Raw genomic sequence first — 24,827 nt, forward strand, 5'->3', positions numbered from 1 at the left:
AAATGGGAATGTCAGCTCCCCAACCCAAGAAATGTCATTGGTTTCGTTAATTGCTGTTCCTTAGCACTTGTCCCGAACTGTGCCTGGCACATAGTAGGTGAGTCATGAATATTTATTAAATGAATCAATAAGGCACACAAAATTCTTAGCAGGTGGTATGTCCTTAGTAATGACTTTTTAACCACAATGATTACGATAATGTTTCAGAAATGAAATAATCATCAGACAAGTCAAGAAGTCGTTGGAACATTCCTTTTAGCTTGTATGCTAAAGTTGCTTGTAGCAGGTGCTCAGCTCTTTGTAAGTTCCCATTCCTATTTTATGTTTGTCCTTGCTTCCTCAGAGATGCCCTCCTAGCGAGTCTGGTTAAGATTCCCTGCTCCTGTCCTAAACCAGGAACCGTCTACTATATTTCAGTCTCAGGTTCTTCACAGTCTATTACTTATTTATGTATTTAACCCACTCATCATCTCTTTCTCTTGCTAGCAAGTCCATTTTATGAGAATCAGAACTTCATCTTGCTCACTTGTCATGACCATAGGTCCTCTGAGGTGCCGGCCACATCGTTAGCACTCAACCAACATTTGTTAAAAGAACACGAGAGTGATACCTAACTCCTATTTGTCCTAGGACTGGTTAAGGTTTTCCTACAGCGGCCAGCATGTGTAGGTTCTAGTCTCGCAGAACATGGAACTCTACTTCCTCTCCAGAGGGCGCGGCTTCGGTCATCTGACCCTTCTGGGAACAGTCCTCAGAGCTGTTATTCAGATCCCATTCTTCTCTCTCTGTTTGGGATGCTTTATATATTTCTTGTGATCCTCCTAGCAGACCCTAGTGGTTGCTGGTCCAGCAGCCATTTTCCCTTTACCCTTCCTTCAGAACCCACGTTCTGTTGAGGTAGCCACACTTACTTGCACAACCATTGCTTCTGGGGAGGTCAGGCCAGCCCCAACCCCAGGGAATAAGTCCGGGTTAATCTAATCCAATCATATGGTCTTGTTCCCTTTTCCGGTGATCGATTTAAGTATGGACATGTGACTCGGTGTGGGCCAGTGAGATGTGAGGGGCATTTCTTAAAGTTTCCCTCAACTGGTAACAACACAGACATAACCTCCATATTATATGCTTTAGAGCACTCTAGAGAGTGCTAGGATATAAGACTATAAGAGAGCAAGAGTGAGAGAAAGAGACACAACGAGCAGAGACAAGAGGCTGAGAGAATAAGAAATGAATACAAGAATGAGAGACAGAAGCTACAAGTGAGATCGTGAGGGAGAGAAAATGCGCCCAAGAATAAGAGAGAAAGGGTGTACCTAAAGACCAGTTAACTGAAAGCCTTAACTCTATACTGTTTTCTAAAAGGATGAGCAAATAAAAAAAATGACTCTTCTATTGACCTGGCGGCCAGAAGCTTCCCGTAGAAGCAGAAAATTCAAAGTGGATTTTTCTATCTGCTGCTTACCGTTAGATGACTATGTAATAATTTTTTATTCTATTTCCTAGACTATGTTGGAGAGCCTAAATATGTCTTCTAATTATTTATGGATAGAATTGAACAAACAGGTTACATCTTAAGTATCCAGAATCCTGGAGTTTCTGTAGAAATATTTTTTTTTCATGATTCTCAGCATCATTTGCATGACATCATTATCCACTCCCTGCGAAGAATGCCAAGGAACAGCCACAGGTGCCTGGCACACTCTGCCTATGGCCAGGAGACCCATATCATTAGGATAATGGCCGTGAGTCATCCTGCTTGGCTATGTGTTTGAAATCAAAACAAGAGGCAAAACCAACATAAGTGCAGTTAATTTAAGGCACTTTCTGTCTATTTATTAAGGCTAATTGCAAGTCTGGCTTACAATTAACAATTGCCCAAAGGATTAAAATGCCATGTCACTTGACATAACAGAACGTCCACGGCACTGCCCCCTGGATTTAATATTTCCAGGAACGGATCTCATTGCCTATGGTGTTATGCCCGGAGAGGGTCCTGCTGTAAAATAAGTATCCACGATATCTTGACAATGCCAAAACAGTTTCTGAGTTTTATGACAGCGTATGCTGGTGTCTGGTATGAAAGCAATACAGCTGGAGGCTAATGAATGGATGCAGGTAGGATGTTCCATCCTGTAAGAAGGAGGTTGCCTGTTCCCTCACCGGCTGCTGGCTGCAGCTCTCATACTGCTAGCGTGTTGTTGCCAGTGTTGCCACCTCATTAGAAAATTAGCTTTTAATTAACTTTGGAAGCTGTTGCATGGGTTTCGATAGGAGGCATCCATTTGTACACATCTTGTTGCAGAATTAAACCGCCCCTCCGTGATTCTAATGGGCCTCTCCTGCCTTGCGGAAAAGCGGCAGTCTAGCGGCTTGCAGGCAGCGGCTCCGTGGGTAGCGGTGGCCACACGGCTCCAGCCTGCTCCCAATTACCAAGAGGTGTCCTTTAGTGCCCTCATGGGCAGCCCCTTACTCCAAGGCCACTTGAGACATTAAGCGGCAGCGGAGAAGACCACAATCCCAGATGCTCCCCTTTCATGCTTCTGACCCCCAACCTGGCTTTAATGGCACGTAGTCTGGCAAGAATGTGCCTTACCTCATTTTTATATTTAAACATCTCTGCCTGAGCACAGTGGTGATAAACCTGCAGACAAGATAAATAGCTAGATTATCACTCTTCTCTCCAGGGGAAAGTCATGCTGTCAATTAGGCTAATGGGGGTTCCGGGTTCAGCTTTGGCAGGCCCTAACGCTAGGGAAGGCTTTTTGCCCTGCATAGCTGCAAAGCCCAAAGATGGATTTGAAAAGTGGCTACGACCCTAGGGTGGCCAATCAGCAAAGAGGGAAGTCAAGAACCTGATGATTAATCATCTGCCACAACAATGGGAGGGCAAGGAAGATGAGGCCCAGGAGACCAGATCTTTTGAGCTTTATTATAATTATACATTGCCTCTTTCAATTCTATTTGGTGGCTTAAAAGGAGACATGGGTGCTTTCTGTTTAAGAAGTGAGGCTCCATCCTTTATGAAAAGTAAGTGTTCTTTTGTCATACTTTTTCAAAGCACTTACTCAGCGTCTCATTTGATCTCATTACCAGTCTCTGAGGGACTTAGGGCAGGTGGCATTTTTCTCATTTTGCAGCTGATGGAACTGAGAAACAGCAGAGTTGAGTAATTTCCCTGTGGTCACACAGCCAGCTCATGATGGCACCGGAATGAGCGCCCAAATAATGTGACGATCCTAAATCCGTACTTCCAGTTCTCCACTGCATCATCCCTCACCCCCAGCCACAGAAATTAAATTATGACCTACTACAAACTATATTGTAATTTTCAACGTTTTTTATTTATTTTTGGGACAGAGACAGAGCATGAACGGGGGAGGGGCAGAGAGAGAGGGAGACACAGAATCGGAAACAGGCTCCAGGCTCCGAGCCATCAGCCCAGAGCCTGACGCGGGGTTCGAACTCACAGACCGCGAGATCGTGACCTGGCTGAAGTCGGACGCTTAACCGACTGCGCCACCCAGGCGCCCCTGTAATTTTATCTGTTAACATTATTTGTTACACAGAGGAGACAAACCTAAAAAGTAACTCCTTCTGGTAAATACAATCTGCTCAACGACGAAATCGTTTATTTGATGCAAAATTGGAAAGCGTAGTGTTAGCCCTGAGCCGACGATTTGGGCAAGAGAGGGATCACAGTTTTTAGATACCAACAGAAAATGACAGCCTGTGCAACACTGGGATTTTCCATATCCCAGGCTCTTTGCGGGGTGGAGGTTGGATCAATAGCACGGTGACCACGCAGTCTCCTGATGCACCTGGGCAGATACCGCTCTTCAGGTGTTGTCTAGGCAGTCCGTTGGTTCTAGAATTTGTCCCGCACAAAGATGGCTCAGTTAGATAGTAAGTTTTCTGACATCCGAATTTTAAGTCAAAGCTTTATCTTTTAGTACATTGTCTCACTGAGCAACCAACCCTACCACAGCTAAACAGTTGGATGTTTTCAAGAGATGCTTTCTTGGTCGTATACTTCCGGTGCTCCCCGAGAGCAGACAACGGTGGTAATGAAGATGCCGACCATTTACTGGGCACTTGCTCCAGTGCAGGTGACGCGCATTGTACTCTGCCTGAATTATTATCCTCTTTAATCGTCCCAAACCCTCGGAGGCGTTTATCGCTATCACCCATATTTCACGTGGGAGGAAACTGAGGCTCGTGGTGATTGAGTTACCCTGCTTAAGATCTGACAGCAAGTATACGGCGAAGCTGGGGTTTGAGTTCAAGTCTCCCTGGCTTCAAAGCTCGGACTATTCACAGCTGTGAAGTTTCAGAGTAGGCAAAGTCTCAGTGCGTGTCTGTTCACCAGGGGGCTTGACTCCCGCAGATGCAGGAAACTGGCCTGGTGTCAGCCCTCCGAGGCCGCATTTACTAGCTTCACCTAAATGATTGCTTCTCCTGCTTTAGCAGAAACAAGAGTCACGGGAGATGCTTTATTGAAATGCATATTCTCAGGCCCTATCTCAAAGACTGATTTAGTAGGGTGTAGGAAGTTCCCTTTTTAATAAGCTCCCTAGGTGATTCTGGTATTCGTGGTTTCTCAACTGCACTTAGAAAAACAATGATCTCTATATTTCTAAGTATTAGAAAATATGGGTCTGAGTAAAATTACCAAGTAGGCTGCATGAGGCATGGGTAGATCTTCTGTTTCTTTTTTTAAATTTTTTAATGTTTATTTATTTTTGAGGGAGAGAGACAGAGACAGAGCACGAATAGGGGAGGGGCAGAGAGAGAGGGAGACACAGAATCTGAAGCTGACAGGCTTCGAGCTGTCAGCACAGAGCCCAACGCAGGGCTCGAACCCAAGAACCGTGAGATCATGGCTTAAGTCGAAGCCAGACAGTTAACTGAGTAAGCCACTGAGGTGCTCTATAGATCTTCTATTTCACTGAAAATCCCTGAAACAAAGAACAACAATAATGATGGATATTAGACACCTGCTTTGCAACACATACTTTCACATATTTCATTGCATTTAACCTTTGCAGCAATCTTGTTGGGGTCTGTGTGGGTCTGTGTGTGTCTGTGTGTGTCTGTGTGTGTGTGTGTCTGTGTATACACACCTTACTAATAAAAAAAACTGAAACAGGCAAAAGTAAAATATCTAAGTTATACATCTCGGTGGTGGTATAGAGATTCAAACTTGGTTAACACAATGCACATACTTTCTATTTATTTATATGGATTGAACTACATCAAAATTTTAGTAATTATATCTGCTAAAATTATGTTCTAACAGTTTTTGTTTTCTTTGTACCTCTTTATTTTTCAAATTACCTTCAGCGGACAAGTGTTATTTTTATGATCAGAAAACAGTAGCAGCATAAAAATATTCTTATTTCCCCATAGTTGGCTTTCCCAGCAGTAAATTCTGAAATTAGGATTTGAGCACCACGGATTTATTTGGGAGGTAACCACAGGAAGCACAGGTAGGGAGTGGAGAGCTGAGACAAGAAGTGGGAGGATGCCCACACAGGCTGTTCATGAACAGATTACCATTGTGGGCAACTGGGACTTGGCCATAGAGCACTCGACCCTCAGGTGGTTTGAGAAAGTGGGGGTGGCAAGCCTCCAACTGCTATCCTTCATCATCCCCAATAATTTAGTTGAAAGTGACCAAAAAATCATATTAACATGGGCAAAAAGAACCATTTCTTTCCTCACAAAACAGAGGGATGATTAGGGATGGAGTTAAGTCTTCAAGGAAAATTGGAACCTTGAACTCACATCCTATCATCTTTCTCTTTTTTCTTTTTCTCTCTTGTCCTTCTCCCCTTCCCTCCTTCTCTCTCTCTCATCATCTTTCCCTTATCTGCTTTTCCCACCATCTTAGTTTTTACAGACCATTTCCATTTACATATATAAAACAATTTGACCATCAGCCGATCCATTCTCCATATTTCACAGATTTACACGGGAAGGGCTTATATTTCTTTTTCTGCTTTATTTCAAAACGTTCTGCAGACAGATTCTCATTGCTCTGACCTCACAATCCAATTGAAAATTAAACTGTTGGGGGAGAGGAGGGAAGAATAACGTGATTGGCAGCTTGTACTAAAGCATGTAGTTACAGTTGAGGGAGAAGCAGTCCCCCAGAAGAGAGTGCTTGTTTTGTAAGAAGGAGCATTAGGTTTCCTAATTCCAGGGATGTTAGTCTACCAAGAGGAAGAGGAGGAAGAAGCAAATACAGCTGATGCTAAATTCATTTAACTGGGGCAGACGGGATAGTTTTGATCCCCAGGGCCTGAGAGCTTGTGCCTGGTCACCAGGACACTGGAATCCCTATGGACGATGATGAAGGAAACTTAGATGATTGAACAGAAGTGTGATCCTTATGCTGTGGCATGTATACGTGGGCCTAGGAGGCTGACCTGATGCCAAGCCCCTTAGGTAGCAAAGTGGCACAATCTTTTTTTTTTAACGTTTATTTATTTTTTTGGGACAGAGAGAGACAGAGCATGAACGGGGGAGGGGCAGAGAGAGAGGGAGACACAGAATCAGAAACAGGCTCCAGGCTCTGAGCCATCAGCCCAGAGCCCGACGCGGGGCTCGAACTCACGGACTGCAAGATCGTGACCTGGCTGAAGTCGGACGCTTAACCGACTGCGCCACCCAGGCGCCCCTGGCACAATCTTATAGTCTATTTGATATCCACCTGGATTGGTCTGAACTTAGGAGAAAGACTGAGAAAAGAAAATGTAATTTTTTATGTGTAATTTTTGGGGCTCAACCTTCATTCATTCATTTCTTCAGGAAATTCTTATTAGGTGCTTTATACGTGTTAAGCTATGTGTAGGGCAGTGAGCACACTGAAGTGAATGGGGCAGATGCTTCTACTACCCACGGATGCTTAGAGGACAGCTCCTCCCATGTCTTTCTCCAACTTCTGCTCCTCCAGTGCGATGCTGAGTACGTAGGAGATTGCTGTAGCATCCCTCCTTTCCTACACAGATATCCTTTTCAACAGCAGACTGACTTCTAACAGTGTCAGACCTGTTGAATCTTTATAGAAGCATGACCAACAACTGGATTTCAGTCTGTGGCATAAGGGTGAGAGACACATTTTCAAACTAATCCCTGAGAAGCCACTTTATTTTTTTAAAAACTTTTTTTCATATTTATTTTTGAGAAAGAGACAGAGCGTGAGTGGGGAGGTGCAGAGAGAGGGAGGCACAGAATCTGAAGTGGGATCCAGGCTCTGAGCTGTCGGCACAGAGCCCGACACGGGGCTTGATCTCACGAACTGTGAGACCGTCACCTGAGCCAAAGTCAGACACTTAACCGACTGAGCCACCCAGGTGCCCCGACAAAACACATATTTAATTGGATAAATGAGAATGGCTTTTATTTGCTTATGAATTACATTAATCACAATACCTTTTGTGGCTATGCCTGTCTTCCACAAGTTTTCTTCTTTTTATCCATATCCTTTTAAAGGTCATCTGCATCATTTTCCTGATTAAGAAAAAAAAAATTTCTCTTCATGGGTCTTGTTGTATAAAGAGTGACAGAGTTTGTTCTTTGTTTCTACCTCATGTCCACAATCCAATGGCTTTTAAAGGTTTTGGTTGCATAGCTCATGAGGTTAGGATTCTACTATGAAACTTAACCAGGAAAAATCTTGTATAAAACACACGATTAAGTCATTTTCTGTAAAGTTAATTTTAATTAAAATAGCAACATTAATTATTGAACGATTTACTATAAGATGTACTGAGAAAATGTTAGCTCTTTTACTATAATTTTAAAAACATAAACATATACTTTGATGTTTAATTTAAACACAGTATATGTGGTCATGTTGAATTTCTGTTCTGAAAGTAGACAATTTTTGATGGGCCTTTCTTCATGATTCTAATCTTTCAGACAAGGCTTTGTGAAGAAAAAAGCATAGAACTCTGGTTAAAATATGTTTATTTCATTAGGCTATATCTAAAATGTGAATAAAGTAAAATAAAAGGGCCATATTCTATAGTAACAAATCAAATAATGCCTGAAATTTAAGTTGAGGTTTACAGAATCCTAGGATTCAGAAAAACACTTTCTGAACTAATCTCTTAAAAATATTTTAGGGTCTCAATTACTACTTTACTACTTTATGGAGGTTTAGAATATCTTTCCTACTCCCATAAGAATTTTGGAAAAGTTAAGTGAGAAAAAGAACATGAAATTGCTTTGCAAATACTGCTATCATGATATGTGAGACTGTTTTATATTTCTAAGCACTGCAGACTTTTTTATTATGAAAACTATGGGTCAGTGGCTCCACGTGTCCCCCCACTGGTACCTGGCATATGGTCAGTCTCACACCAATGCACCATCATAGCAGTGGTCAGTAGAATAAGTGTGTGTGTGTGTGTGTGTGTGTGTGTGTGTGCGTGTTTATAAGCAGTAGATACATATAGATGTTAGGTACCAAGCTACCTTCACACACGTACTCATATATATATGCACTTACATAAGAAGACGTATTTTATGTTTATTATTTTATGAGGCAATAGCATCTATAAATATCTCGAGCATAGGGATTCTGCCTTATTCATCTTGTTACAACCATAGGTCTTACTTAAGCAGAGAACACTTTAACACATATTTGTAACATCAATAAACATACCATTGCAAATAGAAATATTAAGGAACATTAATATTTCTGTCTGAAAAGGCAGAGATAATTAAATGCTCTGAAACATGGAAACATGTATACCTGGAACCATGAAATAAAAGTACGCAAAAAGTATATAGGAGATTTCTTTAAAACTTGAGATAATAGGGCCAGAGACTATTAAGAGGAAATCCCAGTTAATACAGGAAAAGGCAGAGAAAGAGAAAAAATAAACATCAAAAAAACATGGTAAATATTAAAGGAAAATAGTCACAATAAATGGCAATAAATTATATTTAAAATTGTAAATGGACTTTGCCTTTTAAAAGGCAGATCCTTATGTTGGGTAAGGAACTAAATCTCATTTAAATGCTAGTTATGAAAGACACACTGAATGCATAAGGATCTTGAAAGTTTGGAAGAAAAATGAGAGAAAATATATAGTAGATATTTTCTAAACAACATATTGTTGCCAGAGGAAATACAAGATGACCAGTTAAAAATGTTAATTTCAGAGAGAGACAAGGAATATCTTTTATTATAATAAGTATGTTCCAAATATTGCAGAGGCAAACATACTGAAAAGAGTTCATCATTTATCGGGAAATCAAATTTGACTGTGTATCCTATAATTATTTACTAAACCTGGCAAACCTCAATGAAAACAATGTTCGTCTAGTTATATATTAATATTAGATAAAGTAGATATTGGTTCAGCAAGAATTTCTTTAATAAGGCACAGATTGCATAAGTCATAAAGTAAGTGATAGACACACCATACTGCATTAAAATTTTAAAACTTCTGATCAAATAAGACACTATAAACAGTGAAAATACAGTACACAGACGGAGAGAAGATATTTTTGATTCCTATAACTGACAAAAAATTAAAATGGAGAATTTATCAATTATGTCTATAAATTAGTAAAGAAGGAAGGAAAGAAGAGATAGAGATAGAAAACAAAGAAAAAAAGAAATAACTTTTAGAAAAATTATCAAAATATATGAACAGAAAATTCAAAGTTTAAACTCAAATGTTTAATATTGTAAGATGGTGAACTTCACTAATAATCAGGAAAATCGCGAGTAAGCTAATCAAGAGCTGACATTATTGCTCATATGACTACCCACAATTTAAAATTTTGATAATACAAGTGTTGAAGAAGTTGAACTATAAAAAAACAAAAATTTTTGCATATATAAGTTAGTAGAACCAATTTGGAAATCAATTTGACAATATCTAATTAGCTTACATCAAGTAGTGATATCTTTGAACCTGATGATCTCTTCTGACACATACATCTAGAGCTGTACTGTCAAATACAGTTGTCATTAACCACATATGGCTATTTAATTTGATTAATTTAACTTAAATAACGTTGAAAATTCTGTTCTTATACGAGCCACATTTCAAATGCTAATTGCCAACCACACACGTGACTAGTGGCTATCGTATTTAGCAGAGCAGATGTAGAACATTTCATCATTACAGAAACTTCTGTTGGATGGTGATGCAAGGCTGTCTTCATCAATAATTCGTACAAAGAAATATTTCTCCTCATTCTGGCTTCCTGGCCCCCACTCCGCTACAACCTAGTAGAACTGTCTCCACCTTAACTAGCATCCATTGCTTTAAGATAATTCATCTCAAAGGCATTTCCTATCTAATTTAGCTTAAGCACATTAAAAACATTAGAAAATAACTTACTCTTGCCTGAGTATATAAATAAATGAATATAAATATTGAATTTTAGGAAAGAAGCTAAAGTGGCCCATCTGCCTAACCCAAGTTTACTAAACGAGAGACACGTGAGCCTGCAAATATATTTTATTTGGCCAGTAGTTTGTTTTTGTTTTTGTTTTTGTTTTTGTTTTTGTTTTTAATTGAGCTAGGGTCCAACATTTAAAAATAAAAAGATTTCCCTAAAACAAAAAAGTTGTCTGGCTTCTTTTAAAAAATAGAAAAATCTAGAAAACTGAACTACATCTTCTGCTGGAAAACCGTGGCTAGTGCTGAATAGTGGGAACTTCCTTTCCATTGGGGACAGTCTTCCCAGGAGACTCCAGTTCTTTACCACTTCCCTCATTTCTGTGATCTTTCTGGTCCCTGTGGGCTTTTGAGTTTGTGACTCCTCCTCCCAAAGTAAAAAAAAACAATTTTCTTTCTTTCTAGCCTACCCAGCACTCCAGGGCTCCCACATCATATGGTTGACCACATTAACTTGCATCAGAATAAATCTTTGACTATCTCTTGAACTTCAGAAGTCTAAAACATCAATTGATTGAGTTGTGTTATATTCTAGTATGAGCATATGATTCTCTGCATATGTGAATTTCTGAGGTTTTATTTTTATAGACATGTTTATATTTATGCATCTGACAACTGTTATTTTGAGGAAATAAAGTAAAGGTGAAAGTCCAGCCGTCCTCGGCTGTCAGAAGCTAATATTGTGTTCACAGATGCACCAGAAAAGGCTAACACTTTATTATTTTGTTTACACCTGAATTGGGGAGGGAGAGGGGGAAGCACAGTTTAAATAAACATAATGTTTTCAAGGAACATAAATGTTAAAACCAAGTGGCTAATTGCTTTTAGAGAAGAATACCTGACCATTCTTCATATCTGACCTGAATTCCTTCTCTTAATTAATTAGGCAATGAAGGCATTAACATAACGATTCAGGCAGAGGTTAAATGGCCATACTTTAGGGATATTATAAAAAGAATTGCTACCTTGTTGGGTTTGGACATGATTTACTTTAATAATTTGGTCTCTTGACGTCTTGGGGGTAAAACAAAGTCAACAAGTTTAAATGGTTTGAGTGATTGGGGACAGGGTAGATTTTAATGGTAAGTCTCCAACTAGTAGGAGACACTTAAGACTTCCTCTAGAAAAAAAGTAAAAGGATAAAAAAGCAGAAGTTGGGGAGAGAAATATCTTCTCATTGTGGTTAAACTGTGTTGCCAACCAAAGATGAAGGAGAGGGGCGCCTGGGTGGCTCAATTGGTTAAGCATCTGACTTCGGTTCAGGTAATGATCTCGCGGTTCGTGGGTTCAAGCCCTGTGTCAGACTCTGTGCTGACAGCTCAGAGCGTGAAGCCTGCTTCAGATTCTGTGTCTCCCTCTCTGTCTGCCCCTCCTCAGTCACACTGTGTCTGTCAAAAATGAGTAAACGTTAAAAAAATGTTTTTAAAAGATGGAGAAATTAGAACTCCTTAGGAAATGATCTCTTTAGACCAATGTGTTTCAAACTTCAGTTCATAATCCATTTGTAGGTCTTGAAATAATATCAAAAATATTTTTAAGCATTTTTTAATCTTTCTGTGTGTTCTTTTTTTCCCCGTTTTTAATTTTTATTCTATTAAAAGAAAATATTGACAGTGGTTGTTCTATTCTCTTTCTTGGTCTTCTCTTTTCACTACGCACATGATAAAGAGATGAGGCAAAGGAAGAAGAAAGAGTGTTACAGATAATCCGTTAGCTGCCATTCTATCCTGGGCTGTGACATCTGTTGCATTTTTTTTCTTTAACCCTCTGTCCAGGTTTTCTGAATTTAAAGAAAGTCAAACTCTGTGACTCTCTAGTAAAAGAACAATAGGGGTGCACATTTTCCTGAAGTGTGACACCTAAAGTCTAAAACACTAGAGGGCCAAAGAAATTGATTTTTGGTAAAGCTCTCAAGAATGCCTCTCAAAAGGCAACTACAGAAGTGAGTCATCAAAGAAACTGCTACCCATGCGCAAGTTAAGGCAAGAAACTTAGTCTTTCTTGGTATCTCTATGCCTGATCCAGAGCCTGGCATGGTTATGGCTTGGAGCATCTCTAGGACTTGAACACTAGGTCTATCTCATTCCTTCTGCACCTGTGTTACCACCACTCTGGTCAAGAGTGTTAGACTACTGGCTTTCTGTAGTCTCTGGAAACTGACTTGTTCTGTGTGAGCTTTTAATTCCTCATCTATAAAATGGACCTAAACTTTCATAAAGTTCACCTTGGATAAAGAAAGCAAAGTCTTGCACAAGGCCTGGCACAATTAATGTTAATTCCATTCCTTTTTAAAAATGGCTTATATCAACATGCAACAACTCATGTAGCGATGTTTTATTCTGAAGCAAACAGTCAACTTGATGGATTGGAAAAATGGAACAACAGTTGCCTTTTTGAATCACAGAGGTATTTATAATCATAAACCCTTGCGTGCCATTGAGTCAGCATGATTGAACTGAAGTTAGTGTAGTTCTTCCATACAGAAATAGAGCTGGCAAATGGCTAAATAGCTTAAAATTTCTGTATAAATGAAATACAAATGATCAGTTTGAGGAGTATTGTTTTTTTTTCTTACATGAAAACGGCTTAGTGGAAAAAGTATAGGTTTTGAATTGGCTTGAGTCCTTGTTGCATGATCTATGAACTTCATGATCTTAACCCACATTCTTAATGTCTCTGAGCTTTGCTTTCTTCATGTGTAATAGTATTTGTGTAGATCTCTGAAGTATGTGGCACATTGTAGATATTCAGTGAATAATGGGTATTATTGTTGTTGTTGATTATATCTTTATCTTAGTTTACTTTCTACTAATTTTAAGTGGCATAGTCCTCAAGTCAGCAAATGCTAGCACAGTCTGGTGGAGAGACTCTAATGCAGTTTCTTCCTTTTGGAAAGTCTCGAACCTTATATGTAGTTACCATCTTGCTTCTTTGCTCAGCCTCTGACCTTTGGTCAGTAGATCTTTGCTCCAGTCTCCTCCATGCAATAGTCTCTTTTTATCATCTCTGACTTCCCAATTGATAAACATCAGTAGCTCCTTCCAACCAAAAACAAGATAAAGTTCTTGTCTTTTCTGAAAAAAAAAAAAAAAAAAAGGTATATGACATAGCCCTGGGAAATAATATTGCTGAGTTGATCTTTACTATTGTTATTTCAAAACCTGCACTCTCAGAATTCCTCAAAGAAAAGAATATTTAAATTGTTCACAGAACATTAATTAAATGATGAAGTCAGAATCCATTTGTTCAAAATAGGTGTAGAAGAACTGAATTATTTTCTCTTAATTGCTTTGATAGTAAATTTAATAACAGACTAAGAAAACAGAAAAAAAGAAACCAAGACTCTTTAAATTGGCCATCAGTTGGAAATGAAACAGAAATTGGCAAGCAGTTTTACTGTGCAAAATAGATTATATTATGTCATATTCACTGATGATAGATCTTTTAGGTACTTCACACATACTAAATAATATCTTACAGTATAAAAAAATTACAGAATTAGACTTGGCTTGCTTTTGAATGGTGAAAATCCCTTTTCAGAATATAAGTATTGTGACAAAATCTGTGGGTGTAGTAAGCCCTTGGGTATCAGTGAGTCTGAACTATCAAGCAAATAAAAGACACACAGCCTATATTTTCTCATGGAGTGAATGGTGCCAAACATAAATATTGCAGCATTGAACATAAAACACCCTATGCAAAAATATAGACCTTGTTTGTTTGATTCCCCTAATGCTTTAAAAAAGCTTACATCAAGGGTACTGTAAGTACTATATTTAAGAGTCTAATTCAATTTAAGGGGGTTCTACACTGCCTGTAATTTTTTCTATTGAATTACTGCCTATTTTCAATTTGAGGCAATGCATTGTTCTAGGCCAACAAACCTTGTTAGGTACTTAATAACAGCAATAATATATATAAGGAGTGACTAAAGTGCGTGTTGAAAATTAGTCATTATTAGTAATTACTGGCAACTTCTTCCCATTGGAGTTCAGACAATATAGTTCAAGGACTATTCTTACTTTTTAAACTAATTTTATGGAATACCTACTATGTGTATGGTCATGTTTAGGAGCTCTCTATGTGTACCTCGTTTAATAATTTTACTAGCCCTGCCAAGGAGGTTTTTTAGGGAAGAACTTTAAGGGAAGAATCCACTATCTCTATATTTTGATAGAGAGGGCTTTTCAAGTTTTCTCAAGGTTTGGGGAATTTTGAAGGGGACATTTCTGGCTTTATTCTCTCTACTCCATTCTTGCTCCTCCCAAGGGGTGGGGGGGGGCAAGGAAGACTAGGTAATAACACTGTTGAGCAGCCAGTGGGTCCCACCCCACCCACGGTCGCCCCTCAGTAGTGAGAGAGACTCTTTCTTGGCTCTCTTGAGCTGCTTGTTTAAATGAATGAGAAAGATGGATCTCTTCCCCAGCTCCCTCTGTCCTTGAAGTAACAGACCCAGGGCAAATTCCAGGACCCACTTGGTGCCTTCTCCCTTGGAGAGCCATTGGCAAGCATCACTGCTAATCACTGTAAAGCAGACATTCTCCTAGCAGCAGACATGGAACGTGCACTCTCAGGCTGCTTTCAGACCCTGCTCGCTCCCTTGGCCGGCTGCTAAGGTCTAGACTTGGGAGAGGTGGGGAGGGTAAGAGACAGCCATGCAGGCCTGTTAGTAGTCACATCCCCCATCCATTTTTCCTTTGATCATTATACACTGGGAGTAACAGACATCCCTAAATAGGCTGCGACTTTGGTTTCCAGTTAGCTTCCTGTTCTCCCTGTTCCATTCCTTACCATTAGGCCTTGAAGAAGACGAGCAATATGTGGTTGGGACCCCAAACTACAAAGGAGTGACTATATTTTAACTGAGAGATGATGGAGTTGGAGAGAGGCGAATAAATTGTCACAACTGACCTATAAATAGGATATGATTTAGAGAAGTGGTGCAAGATGATTTCTTGGGTGTGCAAAAAAAAATATTATAAGTTACATTGCAAATTATAAGGTATTTATATTTACTTTTGTACTCATTTGTTAAAGGAGTCAGAGAGGTGAAATTTGGAGTCTGTCTGCCTTCTGTGGCATAGAGAGAAGAATGGATGCAGGAGAAAGGGGAAACAAGTGGAGAATAACCTTTGTACTGACATTTTTATCCAACTTATCATGCCAGATTTACTTTCTTTGAACTCAGGTTACCTGATACTTTGTGTACTGATCTTATTATCTCAATACCCGGATTTTGACATTTTGAGTATTGTAAAGCTCATCCATTCTCTGTTTGTTATCAAATTCTCCCACTCTGCTGTAAACAGATACTATTTTAAAATATTTCAGATTTTTTACCAGAGACCTAAAGATGAAATGTCTATATCGTGGTGGTAAAATATTAAGTATTTCTGAAAGAAATGCAGTATTCAGTGCAAATACTGAAAATTTATAAAGGTGGTTCTAAAAATAGCTTTACAGTGCTTAGAAAATATCCTTAAAATATGAGGGGGAGCGGAGTACAGAGAGGAAGGGGGAGGATTGAGAAGGGGGGGTATTCTAAGGTATTTGTTTATTTTGTGCTTTGCTTCAGGTATTTTTGAAATATTGAAATTGTGAGAAACTTTTTTTTAATATGAAATTTATTGTCAAATTGGTTTCCATAAAACACCCAGTGCTCATCCCAACAGGTGCCCTCTTCAATACCCAACACCCACTTTCCCCTCCCTCCCACCCCCATGAACCCTCAGTTTATTCTCAGTTTTTAAGAGTCTCTTATGCTTTGGCTCCCTCCCTCTCTAACTTTTTTTTTTCCCTTCCCATCCCCCATGGTCTTCTGTTGAGTTTCTCAGGATCCACATAAGAGCGAAAACATATGGTATCTGTCTTTCTCTTCCTGACTTATTTCACTTAGCATAACACTCTCCAGTTCCATCTACATTGCTACAAAAGGCCATATTTCATTCTTTGTCATTGCCAAGTAGTATCCCATTGTATATAAACCACAATTTCTTTATCCGTTCATCAGTTGATGGACATTTAGGCTCTTTCCTTAATTTGGCTATTGTTGAAAGTGCTGCTATAAACATTGGGGTACAAGTGCCCCTATGCATCAGCACTCCTGTATCCCTTGGGTAAATTCCTAGCAGTGCTATTGCTGGGTCATAGGGTAGATCTATTTTTAATTTTGGGGGGAACCTCCACACTGTTTTCCAAAGTGGCTGCACCAGTTTGCATTCCCACCAACAGTGCAAGAGGGTTCCCGTTTCTTCACATCCTCTCCAGCATCTATAGTCTCCTGATTTGTTCATTTTAGCCACTCTGACTGGTGTGAGGTGATATCTCAGTGTGGTTTTGATTTGTATTTCCCTGATGAGGAGTGACGTTGAGCATCTTTTCATGTGCCTGTTGGCCATGTGGATGTTTTCTTTAGAGAAGGACACTTCTCTTGTCTTCTGCCCATTGTGTGAGAAACTTTTAAGATGATTAAATTTCTACTTTTTTTTTTGGAAGGAAAAATGTATAACATTATTTTACAATTTTTTTTGTCTTCCTTACTCAATAGTATTCAGTAACTTGGTATTTTTCCTGATATAAGTGTAGATGCTCTTACTAACTTTTCCCATCCTTCTTAATCTAACCGCACTCTACTAATCCACCTTTACTTCTCACTATTCTCAATTCGTGGCTCCTATCACATTATTTTCTTATCCCCATTTATGAGTGTCTTATGTATGTTATTTGGTTTCACAAGTATTTATCACTTCTATGTAGTAAGAGTGAATGAAAGGTACCAAGAAGAATATGAATGACAGGGCCTTCTCATGTAAAAGTACATAGTTTTATTGGTGGAAAGAGACTTGATAATGAATAATTACCATACAGCCCTGTGTGAGCTAAAATGATAACTACTCACAAAATGCTATGAGAGTGACAGAAAGTGGGATTGACATTTGTCTGGGGAAGCTTTAAGAAAAGCTTCATCTAACTGGAGTCTTTAAGAATTAAGTAACTGCTTTCCAGAAGGACTTTCAGAAGTAGAAGCAAAGGTATAAAAGTCATTAATACAATCAATAATTGTGAAAAAAAAAAGCTTTCCACAATCATTTATTAAGTCCAACTTGCCATATATATTGAGACCCAGTCTACTCTTGTTTCTAGGGGAAATTCCTGTTATGTAAAAGCATTTTAGGGAGAAACCAGTTATTTTCAATATATGATACCCAGTGACTTAGACAACTTCTGAGATCTTTACATCTTAGCTACACAAACTTGTAAACAGATTCCCAAGCTCTTTCCTAAGTTACTGAGAGCTTTCCAGAAGGAATTAGTGTCATTTCCCATAGAACCAGACATCACTTTAATTTTTCAGATAATTAGAAAAATGCATTTTCCTCTCAGAAAGAAACACTAAATATCTTGAGGCACAAATCGAACAATGGACACTTCAAATTAATGTATTTAGATAATTTAATTCCTTCATTGGAGAAGAGAAACTTTTAATTAAATTGTTATTCTTATTATTAACATTATATTTAGATAATAAATGTATTGAGATAAAAAAGACTTCTTCTGACCATGGTGGTTAACAGAGACTAAATTTACCATGCTGATTCATACAAGCAGAAAACCAGACAAACTACAGGAAACCATGGTTGTAAGACATTGGATATCAGGCAACAAAGGGCAGTATTCCCTAATGGGAAACAAATCAGGTGAGCCCTGTAATCATCCCAGCTTATTGCCTTGAGAAAGCTTCCAGGCCACAGTACAGGGAAAGGAAGGCCACAGTGCAGAAAATACTCTGCATACTCTCAGAGTTGAGGAGGCAAACAGAGATTCCCAAGAGACTGAAGCAGCTAGATTTTCAGAAAAGATTGCCAGAAAGGAGAGAACCGCACAGAGAGAGAACTCCAGAGTATTGCAGAGACTCGACCCTAAATATTCAGCTGAGTGCTGATCGACCCATAGCTGGGGAAGGAACCACTCAAAAGTATTAGAGGGAACAGAACAGGGAGCCTCTTCAGGCCAGGGAATAGTGCTTGTTTCCAGCAGTCAGACTAGAAAAACTCAATGTCTCCCAGTCATTGAGGAGAGTACTGAAAGTCTGGTAGCAACCCTAGGGAATAATTAACCAAATAATTACCCAAAAACTGCTTTGGTCGCATCTAACAAATCTTACAAACAAGACCTTGAATCCTCATACTGTTTCCAAGAAACTTCACTTGTCCCAGAATAAAGCTCAAGAATATGACAATACATAATTATCGATCAAAGCATCCAATACAAAATACAGGCATTCAAAGAAATAGGAAAATAAAACTCATAATGAGGAGAAAAATAAATCAAAAATTGACCCAGAACTGACACAGATGTTAGAATTCACAAACATATTAAAACTTGCAACAGTATTTCCTATTTTCAAAAAAACTAGAGGTAAGATAGAACATGTTAAGTAGAAACAAGGAAGATATAAAAAGAACATATATCCTTATTCTACAGATTAAAATTATAATTTGTGAGATGAAAAATTTTACTGGATGAGAATAATAGCAGATTAGATGTTGATAAGGAAAAGTTAGTGAACTTGAAGACTGTAATAGAAAGTACCCAAAATAAAACACACTGAGAGAAAAAGTCTAGAAATAAATAAATACAGTATCAGAGAGCATTGGGAAACTTCAAATGGTCTAACAATAAGCATATCATTATTTATTATGATGTACCTACAGGGAGGGGCAGAAAAAAAAGTTCAAGAAATAATGGCCCCAAATGTCCAAATTTGGTGAAAATTACAAACCCACGGGTCTAAGAATTTCGATAAACTCTAAGTACCAGAATTGAAGAAAACTATCATAATCCAATTGCTTAATACCACCAGTGAAGAGAAAAATGTTAAGAGGAGTCAAGGGAAAAAAAAGATAAGGACAGAAAATTTCTCACTGGAAACAGCACAAATGAGAAGAGTGTGGAGCACCCTCTTTAAGATACTAAAAGAGAAAAAACATGTCAACCTAGAATTCTCAACCCAGGGAAAATATCTTTCAAAAATGAAGGCAAAATCAAGACTTTCAGACATACAAATGCTGAAAGAATTTGTTATTAGCAAACCTGTATTGTGAGAAATGTTGAAGGAAGCCATTCACGCAGAAGGAAAATGATACCAGAAGTAAATATTGATCCACATAAAGGAATAAAGAGCATGGGAAATGGTGGCTACATTGGGTTAATGTACAAGATTCTTTTCTTTTTTTTTTTTTTAACATTTATTTAGTTTTTGAGAGAGAGAGAGAAGCGCAAACAGGGGAGGGGAGAGAGAGGGGGAGACACAGAATCTGAAGCAGGTTCCAGGCTCTGAGCTGTCAGCACAGAGCCCAACGCAGGGCTCGAACCCCAGGAGCCATGAGATCATGACCTGAGCCGAAGCGGGACACTCAACTGACTCAGCCACTCAGGTGCTCCCAAGATTATTTTCTTACTACTTAAATCTCTTTCAAAGAAAATTGACTAAGCAAAAATAAAAAGTGTAGTATGGGGGTTATAATACACATAGAAGTGAAATATATGACAACAGAAATACAAAGATCAGGAAGAAAGAAATGGAAGCATACTGTTGTCAGGTTCTTATGCTATAGGTGAAGCATTATAGTATCACATGAAGGTGGAGTGATATGATAAAAGATATATGCTATAAACCACTGAAATAACAAAACAAAGAGTTATAGCTAATGAGCCAACAAAGGAATGGAATGGAATCATAGAACAATGCTCAACCTAAAATTAACGTGTATTAGAAGACAACAACAATTTTATTATCCCGTATGAAAGAAAAAGGATTTACATGCCCTGTACAAATATTTTTACCTAAGGAAAGTAATGTCATTCATATTGTTTTCCTCTGATGTCTTAGTCTGCTAAAGATATATAGTTCAGAGAACAAAATGTTAAATACTTTTATAGACCAATAATGCTTTGCTGCTTTTTCCACAATGCACATGAAGGGTGCCTTCAGTAAGTGTGACACATTTTCAGTGTGGTAGAAATGCATATGTAGGTATATTGCTAAAATGCCTTGCCATTCTCTGCCATACAAGAAAGAATTTACAAATACGTGTGAGTGAGAGTGACAATATTGGCCTTCAGTCATTTTTAATTTACATTAAAAGGAATGCATTCACATTATCCACTTATTTCTTACTAGTAATGAATTTCCAGTGATCTGTCTCATGACTTACCTAGAATCTCTGCCTGTCTCGGGTTAAGAACAGATGACATGAATCTATTTCCCAAGCCCAAACCCAACTCCAGAAAGAAAACTTGTCACTTAATGGCCATTTCTCATCTTAACCTCATCCTTAGTAACTTGGTTGCTTCCCTTTTTATTCCCTAAATTGTTTTGTCTGTTTAAAAAACTTTGAGTTTGGCAGTCTATAGCATAATTCAAGTTAGGAAACACTGCCTTAGACACTGTTTTTCAAATATGATTTTTCTTAACTGTCTTTTTGATGGGAGCTGGATGGCAGCCAACACAAGATGGAGTTTACTAATGAGACTAAGTACAGGCACTTAGTGTTCTTGATTGAAAAAAAATTCTACACTTCAGGTTCTCAATCCAGTGCCAAAGGAGGACTGACTCTCAATGAAAGAGTGTAAATATCCAGTCATTCCACAAATATATTGAATGCCTACCTGTGCCAGGCACTGAACTCAACAGTGGTGAAATTATGGTGAGCTTATAGGGCAGCAAACTCTAGCTGAGGTGAAATGCCAGCAGGGAAAGATAGCAATGAGTGAAAGTGTGAATGTTAGAAAGCTATGGCATTAGGATCTGTGGAAATAATCGGAAAAAGAGGACACTTAAGTGCTCCCCTCTATACCATTCTGTTTTGCTACGCTTTATAAATATTCTATTTTTTTTTAATGTTAGGGCCACGAGTTACTGTTATAACAAAAATTGTGTATTTAAATTGTTCTTTAATGTTTATTCATTTTTGAGAGACAGAGACAGAGTGAAAGTGGAGGAGAGGCAGAGAAAGAGGGAGACACAGAATCCAAGGCAGGCTCCAGGTTCTGAGTTGTCAACACAGAACCCGATGCGGGGATTGAACTCACAAACGCAAGATCATGTCCTGAGCTGAAGTTGGACACTTAACCAACTGAGTCACCAGGCACCCCCAAAATTGTATATTTTTAAATTAATGCTATAATTTCTTTATTTCATGTTTTTGTTTTTGTTACTCCAATATTATGTGATCGTTATTTTATTTCTAATTTTAAGTACTTGGGTATTTAAAAAATCTTTTCAGGGCACCTGGCTGGCTCAGTTGTTAAGCATTGGACTCTTGATTTTGGTTCAGGTCATGATCCCAAAATCTTGAGATCGAGCCCTATGTTGAGCCCTGAGTGGGGCCCGGCGCTGGGCCCCACATCGGGCTCTGTGTTCAGTGTGGAGTCTGCTTAAGATTGTCTCTCTCTTTCTCTCTCTCTCTCTCTCCGCCCCTCTCCCACTCTCCCTCTTGTGTGCACTCTCTCTTTCTAAAATTAAAATTAATAATAATAATAACCGTAGATCTTTTCTGTGAGGCTACAATTTCTGGACCCCAAATAAGAAAGTGTGTGTGTGTGTGTGTGTGTGTGTGTGTGTGTGTGTGTGTGTGTTTGTAGTAACAGAAAAGATGCAATTGTCATATTTCTTACAGTCTGTAGTGTCAGTAGAATTAAGATGGTGTTTATGCTTATGGGGTAACGAAGGGGCAGGTTGTGGTTCTTTAACGTTATTTACTATGTGTTAAAGCTGCTCTCTTTCAGATGGATGCTTAGGGCAGACCAGTGATACTATGCATCTCAGTGTTTCATGTTTAGAACCGGGTCTCTAAACTCAGAAAGACTGGCCAGGAGCCCAGCTGACAGGTGGAACCCACCATGTAGCCATGGCAGCCATACCCTGAGCCTGGCCTGTCACCTGACAGGTGGAATCCACTGATGAATTTGGGCTCTTTTCAGCAACAAATTCCATTTTTTCAGCCGGCAGTCAGCTTTGCAACTTTCAGGTGTGACTCTAGAGTGCCATGGAAGAAGCCATTTCTAATGGTGCCCATCAAAAGCAAACCAGTTCTAAGAAACACCACACACAGTCTCATAAACACACAGCCATCGCTTCGTTTGTATTTCATTACTCTAGACTGTTTTTCTCCTGAACGAGATATCACCTTTCCCGGAGTGGAGCAGTGTAAAAAGAGTGACTGTGACAGCTGACAGGTGAGGTGGGTCCTTTTGCAATGCAAGCAAGCTTTCTGATCTTGGGCCAGTGGGCCTCACCTGTCAGCAGTTGCTGACAGCGCAGGGCTCACTGCCAAGAGCAGGAGCCCTGTGACTTTGACATGGCAGATGGGAGTCAAGTATAATAGCTGACAAGTGAGATGGGCAACCCGGGGAATGTTCTCTTGCATTTTCCAGGGTCAGGGTTTATATAAAAGGTCGGTGGCTGTGCCCAACTAGCCCAGTGGCTAGACCACCTTCTGGAGTCCTAACAAAAAGTCAGAGACCGAACATCTCAGGTAATTGGGATTTAGTGCCTATTATGTGGCAGATATTTATAAATATTTTCTCTATCTTCAGAACAACGCTGCAACGTGGTGGTCACTGTTTTGCATATGAGAACATGAGAGCCAGTTGAATGAGCATCTCAGGGCTACACAGCTAGGAATCAGGAAGGCTGAAATAAGACACAGCTCTATCCAGCTCCCAAGCTGGGTTGTTTCCCAAATTTTGTTGCTACGTTTCCAGTAATTTCCTGTTTCTACTTTTCAATAATTTCTATTTCACTTTTGTAGTGAAAGGAGAGGACTATAATAATAGGAAAAACTATAAATTAAAATCAATCAGTAGAAAGAATATTGTGTGTGTAATTGTGCTGTGTACAATATTTGGCTTATTATAAATTTCAATGGAACATACTTCCTAAATTTGACTTAGATAACTGACAGAACTTTTTCAAGTACCAGACCTAAACACAAACAGAAGTAAGTTTAAGAGTCTCCTTAGATGTGTGATATGTAAATCATATGTACTATGAATACAATTAGAAAAAGGAAAGATGGAAGATGTCACTTTAAAAAAAAACAGTATTTTTCACATTCTACGGAATTACAGACTTTATTATAGGAAAAAAAACCCTGCCCTTTTTTGGGCATTTATTTAAACACTTTATTAAAACTTTTGAATATACTGACATCAGATCAAAAATCTGTATGGATCAGGGAAGTTAAGAAAAAGTAGAATGAAATTGTGTGATTTAAAAAAAAAATGTGGCCTCCTTGGGGATGAGGAAGGCACAGGTAGTGGGGCCTGGAATGGAAGGAGAGAGCACTGGGCTTTGGGAGAAGCTAGCAGGGAGCAACACCTGTCACGTGAGCTCGGGAGGGAAGAAGGGTCCAGGAGATTCATTTGAGTTCATGGACGTTGGAAGCAATGGCAGTAGATGCTGATTTTTAAGTCTGTCTTTTCTGTAACAGAATTTCCTTGTAATGGGTGTCGGGTTTTGTCAATCCTTTTAACACATAACTACACAGTGTTACTGGAGCCATGACCCCAGAGACTAGAGGAAGAAGTTTCAGGGCCAGTGAGGGGAGGCGCACAACCCACACTCAGACTAATTGGCATGCTGCCAGCAGGTGGATTCCTTGGTGAGTTCCGGGAAGCGACCAGCAGTCAAGATCACCGAGCTCCAGAGTGGAGGTGAGGGCCAAGTTATCACAGGGGAGTGAGATATCTTGCCACTACATCTCTTCCCTGAGTAGATTACTTGTTTGGTGGTCTCATTCTGCCTCCTGGCTTTAAATACCGTCTATGTGCTGATACTTAGAGCTATCGTCAAGCTCCAACCTCTTTCCCACCTGCCTAGCATCATTACTTGATATGTCTCATAGGCCTATCAAACTTCTTGATTTACTAACAGCCTCCAATATTTCTCCTTCTTAAAGTTCCCCATCTCAGTAAATGACATCGTTCGTCCTCACACCAACCAAAAAAAACCAAAAAACAAACAAAAAACAAACAAAAAAACACATTACCATCTTTGACTCCTTTCTAATAGGGATTTCAAATCAACTACTTTCTGTAATCTTCACTAATAATGCTCTAGTCAAAGCCACTGTGCTAACTCTGGACTGTCACAGTAGCCCCGGATAGCATTCTCTGTCCTCACGGCTGCCCCCTCTCCTGGTCCTCCTTCCCTGTGCCTCTCAGTCTGTTGCCCACATGGCAATTAGAGTGAGCCTTCTATAACCTATGTCAGAGCAATCCTCCTTTGCTCATTACTCTTCAGTAACTTTCTAGAGGAGGTGTGGTTGGCTCGCTCTCAAGCATCCTCTCAGTAGCTAGCACAGTGCCTACCACCAGAGCGGTGTCTCACAATGC

The 24,827-nt window shown here is 39.2% G+C and overlaps 1 protein-coding gene across 8 annotated transcripts in view; it reads left to right on the top strand.

The window, feature by feature from the left end:
- The window catches only part of TRIQK (triple QxxK/R motif containing), a 280,870-nt gene that overhangs the window by 102,811 nt on the left and 153,232 nt on the right, over nt 1–24,827 (top strand). The window lies entirely within an intron of this gene.

The sequence above is a fragment of the Puma concolor genome, chromosome F2, assembly GCF_028749965.1.
Source record: "Puma concolor isolate L17-30 chromosome F2, mPumCon1.1.hap2, whole genome shotgun sequence".
Lineage (NCBI taxonomy): Eukaryota > Metazoa > Chordata > Mammalia > Carnivora > Felidae > Puma > Puma concolor.